The 20,916-nt window shown below is 43.2% G+C and overlaps 1 protein-coding gene across 2 annotated transcripts in view; it reads left to right on the top strand.

Moving 5' to 3' along the window:
- FTO (FTO alpha-ketoglutarate dependent dioxygenase) overlaps nt 1-20,916 on the top strand; it is a 1,490,677-nt gene that overhangs the window by 460,894 nt on the left and 1,008,867 nt on the right. The gene's annotated exons all lie outside the window — the stretch shown is intronic.

Below are 20,916 nucleotides of genomic sequence, written 5' to 3'. Positions count from 1 at the left end.
CCTGTCGTTGGTGGTGTTGTTCGTGTACCCTCGTCCCTGTCCTCTATTTCTGGGGCTGTTTGCTATGTCTCTTGTGTCCCTATTCTTGTTCATATCCAGTAGGACCGGGCACTGGGATTTCCAGTGTCCGAACCTTTTACAGAACGCACACTGATTATCGTCTAAGTCCCTGCGTCCAGTGTAGGGTGTGGGTGCATGGTCTCTAGGGGGTAGTTTTCTAGGAGCAGTCGGTTGGTAGTTTCCCTTGGGAGGTTCCCTTCCTATGGTCACCCCTTGCAACTGTGCGATCATTACCCTTTCCTTCAGCTCCTTTTTCTTTCTCTCGGACGCCCTATCGTTCTCATTCTTTTGGTGTTCGTAGTACTGGGCCATCTGGAGGATAGCCGCGGGTTTGGAGGCTGCCCAACTACTCTCGCTGGTCTGTAACTTCTGGGAGACTTCCTGTGACAGACCCTTCACATAATTCTGGACAAAGAGGTGGTGTCCGGTTGCAGTGGTCATGTCCTGGCCACTATAATCGGAAAACACTGTCTCGAATCGAGAGAAGTATTCGGATACATCCTCCTGGGGTTTCTGGCGGCAAGCCGTCACTATCGACCAGTCTACCTTCCTTTCTGGGATTAGGGTCTTTAATTTCTGAACAATCTTGTCTGGGAGTTCCAATATGGCCTTTAGAGGTTTTTGTCCAGGTTCTCGCTGCTTATCTATGGTATCGAGTTGTACCCAGGTATATCCGAACGGCTCAGCGTGGTCGACTTTCCGGATTTGCTTCCACACGTCAGCCGGCAGACATAACCCGAAGAACAAATCGATATCCGCCAAGGTCATTATAGTTGAACCTAAGGCCGTACCTAGTTCTGTGTAAAAGGCAGCCGGGTTCTTTCTTAAGTCGGGTAGGGTTTTTCTAAAGGTCAGGATGTCTTGTCGGTCCCATGGCTGATAGACCCAGTTATATACAACCCTTCCCTTCGCATCTTGGTGGTTGATGTCATTGTGTGTTCCCTGACCTCGTGGGGGGACCCAGTAAGGAGCGGCTTCCTTGATGGGCATCATGGTATCAGCTTTTCCTGCCTTGGGTTCAGTCGCTATGGGGGTTTCTGTCTTGGTCGTCTGCCTGTGTTCTTTAAGATGTCGGAAGACTTCGAGTGTACGTGTGAAGAGGTCCGTCACATCGCCCTCTCCCCCTTCCCCAATATCAACCTTTCTATACAAGGTTGTTAAGCCTTCGGGACCTCTATCCTGGTACCTATCCTCATAGGCATTCAGAGTGTGATAACAAAGTCGTACGACTAAGTGTCATCTGTGGTTGTCGGCATACGAGTTATACATATCTGTCACATATTCCTCACTTTCCTTCCGTTCTACTAGTGTTCTCACTACCTTATCGATTCCGGCTCGTTCACCCTTTGTTAGCCGACTCATTCTGGTGGAATCTTTCTTTCCCGTCTCGGGGTCATCTAACGTTATTGCTAACGTCGTGTTCAGTACAAGAGGCTCAGCCGGCGCGGAGGCCGTGAGGACCGAGGCCCTGGTACCGCTTTCGCTTGCGTTCGGGGGTTGTGGGTGCTGCACTATAGGTTGGGAGGAGCGTACGGAGGGGGCATGTAGATGATCGGAGGACCTAATAGCAATTCATCGTTCGCCCGTTGCTTGGAAGGCAACTCAGGGTAGAACGTAGAAGGGGTCCTAACAGGGCACTGGCCTGACGTTTCGGATTCTTGTTTTTGTTTAGCTTCCTTTCTCTCCTTTATTTCTTCCTCTAACTTTCTAGCGGCAAGGTGAGCTGCCTTTCGTAGTTCTTTTTCTGCCTTTACTTCTTCTTCTCTTTTTCTGTTGCGTTGTTTCTTTGCGCCACATGCCGATACTGTCGAGCATAGTGGGCGTTGTTTTATTGCTACGTAGAGCTATTTCTAGCATTTCTATTTTATGGTCCTCAAAGGATCCCATCAGTGGCCACTGACTTTCGGAGTCCTTCTTTGTATATTTATGCCATAGTTTGCTATAAGCTACAGCGACTAGTCCATATTTAGTAAACATGTCCTTATTAGGGGTGCCTTCCAGTGGAGCCGGATGGTTCATCTCTAATAAGCGGTCCGGGCAGACCCAACTACCAATCAGTGGGGAGAAGATAGGCATGACGGGTTACAACGGGGACAAAAGTCTGCACTACCTATCTTTTCACTGCTTGCAAAGACTAGACAGAATATCTCTATTCCACGTTATTTGTAAGCAGAGAATACCTCCAAAGAACCAATATCGAACAACCAGTGTTCGGACAATCAATCAGTGGGGAGAAAAATAGGCACGACAGATTACAAAGGGGGACAAAAGTCCGCGTTACCTACCCTTCACTATCTGCAAAGACTAGACAGAATATTTCTATTCTACGTTATTTGCAAACAGAGAATATCTCAAAAAGCACTATTCGTCAAAAACAATCAATGTTCGGACAATCAATCAGTGGGGAGAAAAATAGGTACGACAGATTACAAAGGGGGACAAAAGTCCGCGTTACCTACCCTTCACTATCTGCAAAGGGAGAGAGAGTATCTCTATTCTTCCCCGTTTGTAGGCAGCGAATATCTCAAAAAGAACAATCAAATAAGCAATACTAGTATTTTCAATCAATCAATCGTTTCGCAATTCGTCGTGTTACACAACCTTACCCGGACCGCATGGACAGTTTCTCGTCTTCCGCCTCCAGCGCCCGATCGTCCTCTACTCTCCGTATTTGCCGCGGCACTCCTGATGGTTCCCAGTCAGGACCGTAGATCACTCGAGAGAGGTCTGCTCGGAACCAGTGAAGTTCGGATGATCGGCTGCCAGACGAGGGTCTATCGGGCAGGAGCTCTTCCCGATCGTTGCAGTCGTTCACTCTGTCGTCGGGACCTCTCTCTTTGGATCCACGTGTCGCTGATGGGCCCCACGTTTGGGACGCCAATTGTTAAATGGTAGCGGCAGTTTCAGTCGATAACCTTTCAAGTATTGCCCGGCGGTAATCGCCTCTTATACCATTCGATGATTAATCAACAAAAGAGGCAGGCGCCGGAGACTGGAAGGCATGAAACAAAGTTTTATTCCGTCGGAGCAGAACACGTCAGATCAGACAGCAAGGTATCGTCTCGAGGTGCTCTAACCGCATCTCTGAGGCCTGGCCTCTTATACACAAGTTTATTGCTTTATTACACGGTTTATGGTACATGGCACATTCTTGAGATTGCTTTGATACATGAAAGAACATCCTCGGAATCCCCACTTCAAGCTCGTTCTCACACATATCTACAGTAGAAGTCCCCACCCTACCCACAGTAGGGGATGGCTATCACACAGCTGGACATTCCGCCAATTCCCAGGGGTGTGTGCGACTGGTCGGGTCTCAGGGGGGTGGGGGCCTTGATCTACTGTAATCCCTTTGATGTGAGGTGTTTTCCCTTACAGTAGGGGCAATAAACTGCATCCACAGGGCTAGGTGATGGCCTGGGATCGGTTCGGACAATCGGGCGCAGAGGAAGGGGGTTATCAAAAGGATGTATGATCATGTATGGGATGAAAGGAGGTGTTGGTCAGGCGTGGGATGTGGTTCCATGGCAGGGTCGCGCAGAAGGAGAGGGTTTATGGCCCATGTATGAGAGAGTGGGGGTAGTCAGCACGCGGGGGGGATGTTCGCAGCGCCAGAGGGGCGTGCTGGCGATCGGCAATGAGCGGGGAGAGGGGCCATGGTGCCTAAAATGGCCGCCGTGTGTTTCTGCGTACGGCGCTGGAGAGAGACAAGATGGCGCAGATAATGTTCAGTTACGAACTAAATTTCCACACATTGTCGAAACACACCCAAGGTTGCTGGAGACATTTCCTCCTGGTCCATTATGCAGCTGTAGTGTAGGATATGCACTAGTTATTATTCAACGAGGTAGCACTAACTAATTAACCAAAGCACTCCTGTTGGGTTGACTTTTTCTGCAAAACTGTGGACTCTTGTTCAATAAAGGGGCAGGTGTGGTTCCATTCTGGCCCAGTCACTCACAAAGCTACTGACTCACCCATATCAACATTCACACACCCACTGATGCACCCATTCTGCCCCTCCCACATACACTCACAGACCCACACAGCCACACACACACACACACCCATAGAGCCACTCATGCAGTCACTCATACATACCCTTACAGATCCATACAGCCAATCACAGGCTCACAGACCCATATAGCAACTCGCACACCCACTCACAGACCCATTCAGCCAATCACACACCCACTCACAAAGGTTACAGGTTACAATTAGGAAATAAAATTAAAAAGATCTATGAAATTCACTGAAAAAAACAAAGGGTACAGGGACATTATAGTTGGGCAATATAATTTTTTTTAAACTTAGAAATTCACTGCAAGAACCAGTGGTTAAAGGACAGTTTAGTTAGGCTCAGATTTTATTTGTACAAACCATAGAAATTCAGCAATTATAGTTACCTACGCTAACTATACTTATGCCCTACACAATGCACTGCTTATGACCTTACATATTACATCACTCATGACATGGTCAGTGACATCACTGATAACATTTCAAATGACATCACTGATGACATCATCCACAGAACCACTCACACACTACAGAACCACTTCACACCCACTCACAGAGCCATATAATCACTCACACACCCAGTCACACACTCACACACCCAGTCACACACTCATACAACTACTCAAACACCCATACAACCACTCGCACACCCCTACATATGCAAGGTAAGTATATATAAGGTAAGTGAACACTATATATATATATATATATATATATATGTATACATATATCAGTGATCCTTGCTTAAACTCCTTCGTGACGACGGAAAACAAGAGCAGACCCAGATTCGTCGATAATGATTTTATTTAGCTCACCACCATGTCGCCATGACGCGTTTCGGTCGGGAAACTCCGACCTTGCTCACACAACAGCGCATGGGCGGCATATCCCTTTAAATAGTGCAAACAATCAAAAAAAGTGTAAACATGGAAGAGTTACTGCCATTTGAAAGTGCTACAGTTGTACATAGCATTGCATGTAAATACAATTAATATACATTTTAAGGCTTAAATGCCTCCAAATATTGTATGACCGAAAAGTGTAAGGAATACATGCCTAATATTGGGTTATCATATAACTTAAAAATACATGGAATAAATTCACATGATTAAAATAATAGGATTTTGAAATATATTAAGTAATTCTACTACTGTTAATCAATCCTATTTGGCATAATATACCCTATTTCCTGTTCCTCAACTGTTTTGTGAGGGCAGGTGGGGATCTCAGTATAAATACACCTTGACCCCTTCGCATATTCCTAATACAATCATCTCAAAATTTCGTAGGTCAACCATGTAAAATTTTGTATATAAAGTGTCTAAGTGCATAAAAAGAGAAATGTCCCCATAATATAATTGATTCTAAAATCGAGATCCCAATTTGAACTATATTTTATTTTGTTTTGATTTTTTTACTATATATATATGTGCAAATGTGCTAAAAAAATAATATGTGCAAAAAGGTGCTTGTGTGCAAAAGAGAGTGCGGATAATACACATATTAATATATATGTATGTAGGTTAATATGTGGCATAAATGCCTTAACACGAAGATAGGATGACAAAACCATCGTGCAGTTGAGTTACACAGAAACGGAATAAATGGAAATAATAAAATCCATAGGTAATCATTGAACAAAGCAATAGGTTGATTCCCACATAATGAATTATAAAACCATTATAAAATCATTTCAACCTAAAAAATTTGTATCAATAAATTAACTAAAATTACTCCTAAAATGTGTTCCTAAAATATACATATAAACTTCTGACCATGATATGACATAAACTCAACAGAGTAGCATTAGAGGAATATATGTGAGAGTAATAAAGTTTCCATTAATGGACTAAGTGGAGAGTAATATAATGACTCAATGTAAAAAATCCTGCTTATTTATGTGAGGGCTATGTCTCATAAATATGTGTGTAAGTCCTCACAAACATTTAAACCCCCAGGGTGCTTAGTGTCCATTTCCAAAATAAATCTAGTCTCTAGACGCCGAAGGTTTCTTTCTCTGTTTGCCTCCCCTCTTGGTAAAGGGCACTGCATCCAACACATGATATTTAAAGTGCTTAAGGTTACTTTGATGCTGTTCCTTAAAGTGCCTGGCAACAGGGTAACTGGGGTCTTTATTAGTTATGGCTCGCATGTGTTGCAGAATTCTTTTATGTACTGGCAGCTTGGTGCTGCCTATATAAGTTAAATTGCAACTACATGTGAGTGCGTAGACAGCAAATTCAGTTTTGCAGGACAAATACTTCAATATAGGGTGTTTTTTGGAGCTAAATGCCGTTTGGTAAGTTTTGGTGTTAACTCCATATTGGCATGCCTTACATTGGGTACATTTATAAAAACCTGTTCTAGGGGCTAGCCAGGTATTGAGTTCAGCTAGCTCAGGGTTATTCTTTACCAGTGTGTTACCCATAGACATCGTTTTTCTAAATGTAATAGAGGGTTTCTTGGGTAAGGCTCCCCCTATAACAGGGTCCCCTCTGAGTATTGGCCAATTGCGTCTAATTATAGCTCTGATTTGTCCTTCTTGCCTACTGTATCCCAGAATGAGCCTGATAGGTTCCTTCTTTTTGTCTTTCACCCCATTATTGGTCTGAGATTTATATTGTAGCAGGTCTTGTCTCGCTTTAGATCTAGATTTGAAAATTGCCGCTTCTACTACATGGTTCTTATATCCCCGTTGTAAGAATCTGCTTTTACATTCTTCCTGTTTTGCTTGCATGTCATTCTCTGCACTGCAAATTCTTTTGATTCTTAACATTTCCCCATAGGGGATACTGTGAATCAAGTGGGGGGGGGGGGTGGGCACTTGACGCGTGCAATATCGAGTTGCCCGCTGTCGGTTTTCTGAATAAAGTCGTGGCAAGACCAGTGGGGGTAATGTAGATTTTTGTATCTAAAAATGTTATAGTCTCTCTACTTATATCATAAGTAAATTTAAGATTGAGATCATTGGTGTTGATTTTAGCAACAAACTCATGTGCATCCTGCTCGGACCCCTTCCATACAACAAACAAATCATCTATGAAACGCAACCATGCAACTATGTTGGTTTCAAATGTCTGGACATATTGTCTCATCAGGACCAGCTCCTCCCACCATCCCATAAAGAGACAAGCATAGCTAGGGGAGAAGCTGGCCCCCATGGCTACACCTTGCACCTGTTGGTAAATTTGGCTATTATACAAAAACAAATTGTTGTCTAGGCAGAATGTTAAAAGGTCTAATAACATCTGATTATGTTTTGCGAATTTCATAGGTCGATTAGCCAAAAAATACTCAACCGCCCTTACTCCATCATGGTTGCGTATACAAGTGTAGAGGGCTGTAACGTCCAATGCAATAAGGCAATAGTCATCATGCCACCTGATCTCTTCAATTTTGCGTATAAAGTCACTTGTGTCTTGTACATAGGATTTGAGAGCTTTCACATGTTGCTGCAGGAAAGAGTCAATGTAAATAGACATGTTCTCCAATGGCCCATCGCATGCCGAAATAATCGGCCTACCCGGTGGCTTGCTGGCAGACTTGTGGACCTTTGGAACGAAATACAGCAAAGGGATAGTTGGGTTTTCTTTTTTCAAAAATTTAAACTCTTGCAGGTTCAGGAGGCCTGCACTTTTCCAGGCCAGTAGTTTCCCAAAGAAATTATGTTGTGCCTGCTTGAATTTATCAATAGTGCTTTTGCGGTAGCAATTTGTGTCATTAAGATGTTTAGCTGCCTCCTCTGCATAGTCTTTAAGTGTCCATAGGACTACATTGCCCCCCTTGTCCGCATTTCTGATTACCACCTGTTTGTTTTTCCTAATTTTGTCCATAAGTTGGTGGTATTTGCGTTCCTCATTGTTGGTAGGCGCATAATTCTTGCTGGCTGTTATATACAATTGTTTAATTTCCGCCACCACTTGTTCATTGAACAGGTCAATTGCATCACGAGGTAAGATGGGTGTATATTTAGATTTTTCTTTGAACATAGTTGTTGGTTTGGTGCAGATTTCAAATCCAGGTGAGAGCAAATCCTGGGTTGCCAATTCCAAATCACTTTCCCCAAAGCCTTCACCTTCCCGGTTGAGATTGATCAGATCCTTGAGAGGTCCAATATCAGCAACACTTAAGTTATCCATCTCTGTTATGATAGGTTGGTCGTGATTGGTTTGTGAAGTACTTGGGGGCTTTGTTTTTCCTTGGTGAAATTTAGTGAGTTTAAGTTTTCTCACAAACTTATAAATGTCGGCCCTAGTGTTAGTATAATCAAAGTTTGTTGAGGGACAATAGGAGAGACCAAGTGAGAGGATCTGTTTTTCAGATTGATTAAGCTCCAGTTCAGTAAGATTGATGATGGTACTGTTTTCAATATTCTTTTTGTCACTTGTTTCCATGATCCCCATGCTGCTGGTATTGGTGGGCATTATCGTTTCCTCCATTGACCTCGCCCTCTCATTGATTTTTTGTTTGAATTGTTGCCTCCTTTTTCTGGCTGCCCTCCTTCGTTCCCGCCTGTTCTTTGTCCTTCGTTTTTTGACGTTTGATTAACCCTAGGTCTCAGGGTGTCCCTTCTACTCATCCGAAGGCAGTCCAGTTCTTCACCCAGGGACGGCTTGCTTGCCCCTGCGTTCGGTCTATTTGCCTTGTTCTCCATCTCGCCTTCACTTTCGACTGCTGAACTAAGGTCCGAATTTGAAGTGGACAATACACCATATTCTCCGGTTTGTTCCTGCCGCATTTTTTTACCACTCATTGATTTGTTTTTATAAACATCATATTTGCGGGAAAAAGTAAAAATCTGGCCATTGGCGTAATCATCTTTGTCTCGTTGAAACTTATATGTTTTTCTTTGTTTTATTTTCTCCTCTTCCTTGTTAAGTCTAACTGTCATTTCTTCATGGTATTTTTTCCTCATTTGGTCATCACCTTGTTGCTCGATTTCCTTACTGAGGTTTTCTATCTGGTGTTGTAATTCAAGTCTGTCCATTTCTGCGTATTTCACTAGAATAACTACCAGTTTACGAGAGGAGTCCAAGTTACATTCCGCCCACTCCGCCATCATCTGTGGGTTTGGGGTATCGTAACTGGGCGCCAACATAATTCTAAGCCCCCTCGGAATTCTGCCTACATCTAAATAGCTCTGGAGGGATTTGGCCTCCCACCATTTTGCAGTCTCCTTCTGCATCAATTTCTCCAATACACGGTAGTTATCCTTCAAGTTCTTAACTGCTGTGGATGTTGATGGCATCCCTGCATCCGCGTTAGGTTGCTTTTGTTGAGGATTGTCCGTGAACATTTCCTCTGCCGCACTTTCTCGATCTCTATGCGCTGCGGCAAACATGGTGGCTGCTAAAATATCTATTCAATCTCAGTCCAAGTGCTTACAGCCTCCCGTGTAAAATACACCGAGTCCGTAAACAAACGTGACACCTCCCCTCCTGTATTGTGATGTTGCATAAGCGTATAACAAAGGTTTAAGAATTACCTCAGCGTGCATTCATGTCCGTGGGCTCTCCTCTATCGCTGTCAGTTCAGGCTGCTCGGCCGAGCCTCCTGAAGCATATCCGAGAATTGCCTCAAAGCTCACTCAAGAGTTAAAAGTTATTGGCCGCTGGTAATCCCCAATGTCCTCTCGTTCCAGTTCCTCGCTTGCAAACACAGGGGGCTCCGTGGTTTCCCTACCGGGAAGTTTTCCGAAAATGTCTCCGCTCCTCCCACTGCTAGATGCCGCTCACGTGACCGCGGGAAGCCGCCAGCGCCAGCGCCAGCACCAGTTCGTATGGAGAGAACGAAGGACAAAAGACCGCCTGCCTCGGAGCCAACTTGTGGGAATGGGGTCCGCCACACCGGAGGAGGTCAGTCCGGTAAATAATCAGTGATCCTTGCTTAAACTCCTTCGTGACGACGGAAAACAAGAGCAGACCCAGATTCGTTGATAATGATTTTATTTAGCTCACCACCATGTCGCCATGACGCGTTTCGGTCGGGAAACTCCGACCTTGCTCACACAACAGCGCATGGGCGGCATATCCCTTTAAATAGTGCAAACAATCAAAAAAAGTGTAAACATGGAAGAGTTACTGCCATTTGAAAGTGCTACAGTTGTACATAGCATTGCATGTAAATACAATTAATATACATGTATACATATATATATATCCACTCCGCTTTTCCCTAGTGCATCGTCGCACCGAAACACGAACACTTCAATCTGCGGTTGCCAGAAATTTATTTAGTGAGTACAAACGGTGCTGCCTCAGACGCGTTTCGGACACTGGGCTGTGTCCTTGTTCACTTAACTAACGGGGAGGCATTAAACAATATTTATAGGCACAGTGTTGGTACAGATGCGTGACGTGCATCGTCATATTTACAAACATAGAAACAGTACTTGTTTTACATTTTTTTCTCGTCAGAACCACAATACGATAGCCACCAGTTCATTATTTTACAAAATTTGACCATATCGATTCACAATATAAGAATGCCAATATATAATGCTTTTACAGTGCATCGTTATAAATATGATCTTAATTTCGTTGCTGATAGGCACATAGGTCTAATGCGAAATGCTCGTCTGCTTTTATAGTACATCTATATTATACAGGACACAATGTAATTTTTATCAAGAGTAAACATATCATGTTCAGTATAAATACTAATAATGATTCACGAGCCTGGTATGGTAACAATTACTACTTATGTGCAATGAAACACATATGTGCAAAACAGCTAATAATGTGGAAAAACAGTATAAAATAGGATAAAAACCGGTTCAAAAACCAACTGATGTACATGAAGTTAAAGATGCATGTGTAGGTACCGCCATATTCTAGTACTAATAATGCCTTGAACGCTGGATTAAAGTACTAAAATACAATAATATACCAGGTACAAATACCCTGTTATTATTAAACCTTCATAATATAGATGTACAAATACTGCTGTACTAATTGCCTAAAGCGGGCATTCTATGTAACGATGACCCATACCCATGTACATATATAATACATAACTATGTATATCATGATTACCCCCCAGCTGTTCAAATAACGCAATAGTAGAATGAAATGGAGAACAAATAATAATCAGTAAAACCAGAACAGTACTATTCAAAGTGCAAAATGTGCCTATAATTCCAACAGTGCTAAAAGTGCTTACGTGCTCAAACATGAGATCTTATGTTTGACTCTTGTTACATAGTAAAGAGATATAGCAGCCATAGACGTTATTTACATAAAGTAATTACCTTACTTAAAAGCCTAAAGTTGAAAAGGGATAGGAAAAAAGATTTAATATAGACGTGTTACACTTGCTACATTCTGTGTTTAATATGGAGGTTTTAAACTCAAACCTATCTATATATAGGAATGAAGCATAGATACTCTATCCAGATATTATTTCTTGTCGAATAGAGTATTAAAAATAAGGTGAAAAGAATGAAAAGAATGCACAGAAGGGGAGAAAACGAACATCTGAGAAACATCAACATTGAGCGAGAAAATTGACAGCATAACCTTATTGGAAAATCACCTGACGGGTAGATACTTCCCGGGATCACAATACTCCAAGATAGTAAATAAAGTTACATATAAAATATAAGTAATTACCACTCGGGATTAGATGTCTATAAAGGATGTTCTCATGTATGTAACAAATATATATATATATTTTGTATGTATATATATATATATTGTATGTATATATAAATAAATAAATATTTTATGTATATATGCATAGGACAGCCCTTTGCTGGTCCTGTGCTTAAAGACTTTGCTGTAGAGATGGCAAAAGACTTCATCTCTTTCTATCTCTGAAAGGTATTGTTTTGACTTATTCTGGGTGCTCCCTTGTGTCTTTACAAAGCTATACCTCTCTGAAGAGCTCTAATGAGAGCGATACGCGTGTTGGGGGTTGCTTTTGTTCATTTCGCGTTGACTTGGTTGGTATTTTACCGATTCAGGGCTGTAGTGTTGTGCCTGTAGTGGTGAAAGGCTTTTGTCATTTTACAGCTCGGCATGGACAGCAATGGGCTAGTCTTATGCTTATAGACTTTGCTGTAGAGATGGCAAAAGACGCTGTCCCTTTCTTTCTCGGCGTGGATGGCACTGTGCTAGTCCTATGCTTAAAGACTTTGATAGAAAAGCAGACTTTTGAGGTGAGCAGATCTAGAGTGTCGCTGGTGTTGAGGGTGCTCTATACATGAGCTGCTTTTCACCTAAACTTGAGAACTACCCAGAGTTCTCTTCTTCTTTTTTGCATATGTATGTGTATATATATATATAGTTTTCACTTACCTTATATATACTTATCTTGCGTGGTTAAGGCATATGCGTTGTAAAGGCAATGCATGGTAAAGGCAATGCATTGTAAACGCAACCTTCCCAAGGAGCTCGGACAGCCGCCTTCAAATTCTCTCCATCGGAAAACCTCCATCAGCATGCCTGTCTGACCCACAGAGTTGCTTCACAGCATTTCAGCATGCCTGCAGTTAGTTTGCTGACTTCCCAAGAGAGCTTGTTGTAGTAAAGATGAAAAGGCCTACTTCTTGGCTTTCTCACCAGGCCATCAGTTTTCATGTTTTTTAGGATTACTTGAGTGGCAGTTCAGTCAGTTGTGAGACTCTTTGAGGGTGAAGCAGGACAACCAAGTCTGAGACTGTCCGATGACAGGACAACCAGGTAGAGACCCTTTAGGGTTGGAAGATCAGTCAGGTGTATGATGGTTGGTTGCTAGCTAACGGTTTATTTTTTTGTGGGAGTGCATACTACTTGGGATGTTGTGCTGTTCTGTAAAGAAGGACGCCCAGTAATGGATACTTTGTGTTGGCAACTGCAAAGGCTGTAGGCTGAATTGGATGCACTGGTGTAGACAGGAGCCAGGCCTGTTGCATTAGGCCTGTCCTAAGCTTCAGAATGACATCACAATGGTATGTATAGCTAAAGCCATATGCAGTTAGTTTCAACAAGCGAATGTGAAAGTGCAGTGCTTTGTACTAGACTCATTTGCACCTTTCTGGGATGAAACATTTTAGTTTTTGAACGTAAATACAATTAACTGCCTAGAAAATGCTTTTGTACTTCGGCGATTATCTGACTGGGAGGACGCCGCCCTCTAAACAGGAGAGACTGGTGGGCGACTGATGGAAGCACTCAGGAGCTATCCGTGAAACAGTATGTAGGATTGATAAAACATCATTGGATCGACTAAAGGCCCCTTCTGTAAGGAGACCATTATCCGTCATTAAACAAGAGGATCAGTAACCGAGCTCCTTCATCTCGACACCCAGGCTATCTTGAGGAAGACCAAAATCTATGGATCTTCCTGAATAAAGAAGAAATATTGTCTTGAAACTATCCATCTTGGAGATACTGAATTTCTCAAGGAGAAAATACCGAATATCTGTTTGCCCATTATCCGTGGCCCCCAGATTATCACCGTCCTGATGAGACCCTTGCATTCAGAATAGGGTTGAAACGTCGTCGACACCAATGAAAGGACAGTACCGAGGCAAAAGCGCCATAAAGCATACTGGTCACTTTTATCATTATTGTTTGAGTAATTATTGGACGTCCTTGTATAAACCTATAACCCTTTTTTTATATATATTTTTGAAAAATGTGTAAGTCACTTATTGTCACCTTCTTTGAATGTGTGTGTGCATAAACACGAGGAGGCCAGAGAAAGATGGGTTAGTTCAGGGCGTTTTATTAACTCACGCAGGTCCGATATATAAATCATATAGTCCTTCTCTCCGCTCTTGTTATTCAGGGCGTGACAGGGTTCTGTATTTCAAGTCTTTTCCGGCGTTCTTTCCCCTGGGTCGGGTAGGTGAAGACACTCAGTCGAGAGAGTCCGCATGCACCACAGAACAAGGAAAAACTAAAAAAAGAAGAAAGAAAAGAAAATGTTTAAGGACGAATCCTCTTCTTTATCCTGCTCTTTAAAGGGGAAGGGGAAGGGGGTGAGGGTTGTACACCCGTACCGTCACCAGGTGTTTCCTGAGCTTAAGAAAAGATAGCCTCGGAGCTTTGACGGTACCCTCCCTCTCCCCCGAGTCGGGCGTTCCTACTAAACCATCTCCTGATGCGTGGCTGGAGTCTTCGCGGTACCGGACTGGGTCCGGCTCCCTCTTTTGCTGTTCGCCGGGTTTCTCTGGGTCCCGCTGTGGGTCTCTTCCGCGTCGTTGTCCTCGGTACCTTGGGGACTTCTCGGGGTCTGCAACCTCTGCTTCCGCCGACCCGTGGGACAAGTTGGATGACGCCGCCAGGTAAACGATGGGGTCCCGTTCGTCTGCTTCTTCTTCTTCTGTGAGGCTCCTCCTCCTCGCCACGACAACAGCAGCGCGCGCCTCGCTTCCTTTCGCTGATTCAAATACCGCCGCGATTGGGTAGGCTTCGGTGGGGAAAGCACGTGATGCGGCCACATGGGGTGTGATGTCATCTGCCGCCGGGTCATCCTTAAAGGGATCGTCGGTTTCTATTCCTCTTGTGGACTGTAAACAAAGAACAGGGGAGAGATAAGGGGGGAAGATGTCTATCGTCCTCTTCAGGTGGCTGTTCGTACAAAGACATCCCCTGACAGTGTGGTTATGGTTATTTCTTCTGGGGCTCTTCTATCACTTCTCTTTTTAAAAACACTTACCACTAAATCAGCTCACGTCCTTGTACATATTTGTAGATACTATATTGAATGTTTCTGAAAGTAACAAAAAATAAACGACTCAGTTCGGTTGAACTGAGTACGTGATAGTCTGCTTCAGGCCATCATAGTAATTCTTCTGAACTCATTCTGACAGATTGATACTGTTATATTATTCAAAATCCTCTTTCTTTGATTTAATTTCCCCCAAGAAATTATTTTCTTTTGAAAAAAGAAAACCGTTTTCATAAATGAGTTCCATGTGGACAATTTCTGGAAGGCAATATTTGTTCTTAGAGGAGCCTTTGTAATGTCTACTCTTTCAATCTTTCTGGTGTCTCAGCCAGAAAAATGTGGTGACCACTCTCAGTAATACATATTTCATATCTTGGTAGCCTTCCATTTGATCTGCTTTCCTTGGTATTCCTGCTATGCCTCTGTTTTAATCAAAGACCCATAATCTGTTTAAAATGTAATCCAAGCCTAACTTCAGCTGTAATTTGGTCTTGTTTGGAGCGCCTCTGACAGCCGAATAGAAGGTTTGTGTGAGGTGCAGAGCTCTGTTCTTTGTTGTCCTTGGTTTGAAAGGTGACCTTTCTGCCCCTCCTCTCGACCTGCATTGTTGTTCTCTCATTAAATATTCCCAAACACCGCCATCATTTGTAAAGCTGCTGCTTGGCCTGTTTGTACTTTATTTTCCTAAACCCCAGTGACCCACTTTACATAGGGTGGAAATCTTTCTACAAAGGACTGAGATTGCCAGGGGGCCTTTACTCAAGGTTATTTTAAGGTCCGTAGCCAGGGCCATACATATTTAACGGCTACATATCTGGTATGGCTACATCCTGTACATTCACATGTTTATTCCATTGCCAAGAGAATGCCAAGCCAAGTGTATTTCTGAAATCGTATGTACCAAGTACATTTTCTCATGTCTTTTTTCAGCACAACAAAGATCTATTGTTTGTGGTGTACTGTGTTGTGTCAGAGTCCAATTTCCATCGGATAAATGTATTACTTTTGTATTTTTTTTTTTTTTCGAAAATGAGTTTTCCCCGTCTGATTTAGCAATCCTAGTGGGACTGCCATGATCTAATTTCATACTAGTGTAAGTGTTTTAAATTACTTATTTCCAATACTACTATTAATCTGTTTGAAGCAAAAAGTACTCCTGGTTCCTATGATTGACAGTGACCCTAATCACAAACCGGAGCAAAGTAATGTTAAATGTTCTCCCTGTTGCAAGGAGCAGTTTCTAAAACGTATCAACAGTTGTCTTGTCATGTCGTGACTCCTGTGTTCACCGAAAGGTTAGGAGAGAGGTGTGAACGGAGCAGTCGCCCAGGTCTTGCACCTCGTGTGTCTGCTGCACAGTAATATTTGAGAAGGGGCCTATCAGTAGAGGTTAGGAGCAGGACTGGGGGGATAGCCATCCCCAGAGAACTGCAGGGGACATCCTAGGGCCCTGCACCCCTTGATCCATTCTAAATAGTTGATAACATTCCAAGTCTCCCAAGTGCATTGCAAATCAATATTTTCTAAGTAGTTTTTATTATTATAATCAACATACTATAAAGTGCAGTCTAGAGGGAGCACATACTAAATTTGCAAATTACAAAACCTGAGGCAAGTTTGCCTGATCCAGGGTATGGTATAGAAACACACCTCATTGCATGGTGAAGCATACGTCTGTAAAATCATGACACCAGGTGTTAAATGTGAATATATGATGTTACAACGCAAACATTTACAACGCGTGCCTTTACAACACAGTTTTTACATCGCAACATCCATTAAACGCATGATTTTACATCGCATGCCATCACAATGCATTTTTAGAAACTACATGTACAACGCATTCCATTACATCGCAGTATACCACTACAACGCATACCATTACATTGCATTTAAGGTAAGTGTTGGATAGTGTAGGGGTAACAATTACTATTCCCACTCAAGTGAGAGCAACAGTAGGGTAAGTGTTGGATAGTGTAGGGGTAAAAAATACTATTCCCACTCCAGTGAATGCAACAGTAGTGTAAGTGTTGGATAGTGTAGGGGTAAAAATTACTATTCCCACTCCAGTGAATGCAACAGTAGTGTAAGTGTTGGATAGTGTAGGGGTAAAAATTACTATTCCCACTCCAGTGAGTGCAACAGTAGGGTAAGTGTTGGATAGTGTAGGGGTAAAATTACTATTCCCACTCTAGTGAGAGCAACAGTACGGTAAGTGTTGGATAGTGTAGGGGTAAAAAATACTATTCCCACTCCAGTGAATGCAACAGTAGTGTAAGTGTTGGATAGTGTAGGGGTAAAAATTACTATTCCCACTCCAGTGAGTGCAACAGTAGGGTAAGTGTTGGATAGTGTAAGGGTAAAAACTATGTGTTGTAATGGTATGCGTTGTAGTGACATGCTTTGTAATGACATGCGTTGTAGCGACATGCGATGTAATGGATGTGTTGTAATGGCATGCGATGTAAAGAATGTTGCGTTGTAATGACTGCATTGTAAAGGTAGTGCAATGTAATGACTGCCTTGTAAAGGTTGTTTCCCATTAAATATATGCAGTGAGGTCAATCATGTTCTGTGTGTATGGATCGAGATTCTCGAAAAAGGCCTCGGTTGCACCTCAGGCTTGATCCTTCATGGGTTCAGTTCTGGAAAGACAATAAACCCACAGCTTCACAATCTTTCTATCATCAGTTAATGTATCCATTCCCTGCTCCATCTCACCCCAGTGTTCGGATCTCTTCCGTGTTTGTGCACACCCCTTGTCCTCTCTTCTCATTGTATATATGGTTGTAGGTCTCGGTATCCTCATGTGATGGCTACTTACTCTGTTGCTATGTACAGAGGTGCGCTGCCCTTTGGGCTGAGGTCTGCACTTCATACACACTGGAGCTACCACGATGATTAACCAGCCTGATGTTCTGTCCACCCGGTGTCTGTTCAAGATGGCTTTTCCTTTATCCATGTATCAGTCAATCTCTTTCCTATCGCCTGCCAGTCTCTGCGAATCTGTTTGGCTCCTACTTCCTGTTGTCTCTTCCTATTTTTTTCCCATTTTGTATACTTGTATGGCTTTGCTTATACCAGAAAAAGAGAGCACCCATTAAGGAGAGCCACATGCAGGTAGGTTTCAATCTCGTTTTATTCAAGGAAGCTGCAACTCGTAAAACAGGGAATCCCTTCAAAGTCTCAAGTGCCTGACGCGTTTCATGCGCTCCCGCATTTCTTCAGAGGCACGTAATGAAATCACTGCATGCAGCCTAAAACAGTCTTTTAAATATTGCAACCACCTGCCCCAGTGGGCGTCGGCTCTCGCTGAGCCTGCTGGTCATCGTAGTGCCTTGATATAACTTCAGTGAGTGACCGCAATGTAGTGAAAAATGTCATTAGTAAATCCACAGTGGGTCTGAAAACGATCTCTGCTCACACAAGCTGCACTATAATTCTTCCAAGAAACGACCTTTCTGCTCATGCTGCTCACAGTGTTTGCAGCACACCACTCGATCATGGCAGGGCTCTTCCAACGACCGGGTCAGCCGTTTTAAATCCAGAAAAAGAGAGCACCCATTAAGGAGAGCCACATGCAGGTAGGTTTCAATCTCGTTTTATTCAAGGAAGCTGCAACTCCTAAAACAGGGAATCCCTTCAAAGTCTCAAGTGCCTGACGCGTTTCATGCGCTCCCGCATTTCTTCAGAGGCACGTAATGAAATCACTGCATGCAGCCTAAAACAGTCTTTTAAATATTGCAACCACCTGCCCCAGTGGGCGTCGGCTCTCGCTGAGCCTGCTGGTCATCGTAGTGCCTTGATATAACTTCAGTGAGTGGCCGCAATGTAGTGAAAAATGTCATTAGTAAATCCACAGTGGGTCTAAAAACGATCTCTGCTCACACAAGCTGCACTATAATTCTTCCAAGAAACGACCTTTCTGCTCATGCTGCTCACAGTGTTTGCAGCACACCACTCGATCATGGCAGGGCTCTTCCAACGACCGGGTCAGCCGTTTTAAATCCAGAAAAAGAGAGCACCCATTAAGGAGAGCCACATGCAGGTAGGTTTCAATCTCGTTTTATTCAAGGAAGCTGCAACTCCTAAAACAGGGAATCCCTTCAAAGTCTCAAGTGCCTGACGCGTTTCATGCGCTCCCGCATTTCTTCAGAGGCACGTAATGAAATCACTGCATGCAGCCTAAAACAGTCTTTTAAATATTGCAACCACCTGCCCCAGTGGGCGTCGGCTCTCGCTGAGCCTGCTGGTCATCGTAGTGCCTTGATATAACTTCAGTGAGTGGCCGCAATGTAGTGAAAAATGTCATTAGTAAATCCACAGTGGGTCTGAAAACGATCTCTGCTCACACAAGCTGCACTATACCCCTGTTTGCCTGCCTGTGTTCAAGTAATTATGATTAATTATGTGAAAACAAATATGTGCAGTAAGAGGTCATGATGTCACATCTGACCTTTCCCATTTGTGAGGAGCTTAGTGAGTAAACAAACCTGCCCTATTCCTAAGTCTTTTTGCACTTGAACGTTTGGGTTCCTAACCTGCGTCTGATGAGATACGCTTTGTACTCCGTTTTGAGTGCCATTTTGGCAACTCTGCATGTTTTCAGTTGACACTTCTGGGAGCTCAGTGCTCATCATTGTACTTTTCAGAATTTGCTCTTTTCAAAGGTCTGAAATATGGTAGTAATAGTAGTTGCTGATAATAAGAGACCTAGTGAGCCAGCTCTGCAGTGGCTAATGTTGGTTCTATGGTATTAAGTATAGACCCACCTCCTCGACATACCTATGCGTTGACTTACCTCTAGCTAAGCATGGAATCTAATTAACCACTGTAAAGTCCCCACCACATTGAGTGTACATGTTCATTGACCCAACCATTACACCTTGCATAAATCTTTACCCTCAGCCTAAACCTGTCCCTAATGTTAGTCCTAAACTTAACCCCAAGCCTTACCACTAGCATAAATCATTCTCTTCTGTGTGCCTTAACCAGAAGAATAACCCAAACCACTCCTACCTCAAATCCTTAGCCTATCCTTGCACCTCACCCTAAACCCAGCCCTTAAATGCGTCTTTCTACTCATCTTATTCAATGTATTGGTAAGCTAAGGACTAGCATTTTCAATGTAGTACCTTAGATGTAGTGGATTAGAGGTAGTGGGGTGCACCAATGCAGAGATCTACCCCATGCACAATGACATGTACGGATACAGAGCGGTAAGGTTGTGTCACGTCTTCAGGTTCAGGTGGCTGCCTCTCCCTTGTTGCACCGCTCACTCTCCATCACTCCTGTGAGACCTGTGAAAGCATTCCCCCCACACTGTGGCTCCAGTCTTTATAAAAGTGCAGTGTAGTTTTCATTCAGTGCTTGTGCAAATATACACTGCTTGCTGATTAAAAATTCCATTGCTCAGCAACATTGCAGTATTTGTATGTTTTGGGCTATGGGGGTTAAGATGGGGGGGAGGACATGTGCATCATGCCTTTTCCTTTCATCAAAGAAATGCAAAACTAGTTCAGAGTCATAATGTGATGCAAGCTTGTCATTGGGTGTGGTGCATGTAGCCACAAACATGCTGTCGCAGCAGATTGCGTAGTGACAATCAATGGTGTGCAGCATGCAAATGGATGACTTCCATGTCAACTCGACCTATGATTCCTTATTCTTGGTCTAAGCCAGGCTTCCCTCGTGCAACCCAACATGCAAGTGGCGATCCATGAACTAAAGCGATCAGTTCTGGAGGCCATCGAAGCATCTCAGCTGGATCCCGATATCACCTGGCATATTTCTTCTGATGAAAATGAAGCATGTAGGATAAAAAAAAACTGACTGCTCTGGATCACTGGACTTGACATTGAAATGTGGCACTCCTGTGAGTTTGAGGCTCGATCTATTTGAAGGAAAACGTTATGTTTGTAGCATGTGTTTCTGTAAGTACACATTCTCTGCATACTCCTGCCCTCTAGAGTTGGGCTTGAATGTTATTTCTTCAAAGAATGTCGCGGGATGCATTGTGACTCCACCCTTTATTAGCAATGCTCATGGGCACCAACCCCATGTTAGATTGCTTTTTCCTCCAGTGGGTCCCGAGGAGGCTCCGAGATTTGATGTGTCCATCACGTTCCTTCGGGCCCACATGATGAAATTCTACACTGATATTTGGAAATGATGTCATCA

This window comes from Triturus cristatus, chromosome 12, assembly GCF_964204655.1.
Source record: "Triturus cristatus chromosome 12, aTriCri1.1, whole genome shotgun sequence".
Classification (NCBI taxonomy): Eukaryota; Metazoa; Chordata; class Amphibia; order Caudata; family Salamandridae; genus Triturus; species Triturus cristatus.
Note: the sequence above shows the minus strand (reverse complement) of the source record. Positions and strands in the feature narration are given on the sequence as shown.